Source organism: Cicer arietinum, chromosome 5, assembly GCF_000331145.2.
Source record: "Cicer arietinum cultivar CDC Frontier isolate Library 1 chromosome 5, Cicar.CDCFrontier_v2.0, whole genome shotgun sequence".
Taxonomy (NCBI): domain Eukaryota; kingdom Viridiplantae; phylum Streptophyta; class Magnoliopsida; order Fabales; family Fabaceae; genus Cicer; species Cicer arietinum.
Genome location: NC_021164.2, coordinates 959,942 through 960,190, shown reverse-complemented (window position 1 = coordinate 960,190; position 249 = coordinate 959,942).

Here is a 249-nt window from a genome sequence, read left to right as displayed (position 1 = left end):
ACGACGGTGAAATAATCTATTAAATTATTTGCTCGTACGTTGTCGGATATGTCGCGACACAAAGGCCACCCACGATTGAGAGTGAGTAATATGGTGCGGCGAGCGAGGATGAATTTCATCCGGCGGCCGCGACCATTAATTCTAATCCTAAGGGCGAAAACATTTATCTGTTGTTATGATTTTTTTTAGTTGATAAAGACGTATTATGAATATTATATTACAATATGGTGAAATTTATTTTTTCGGCTT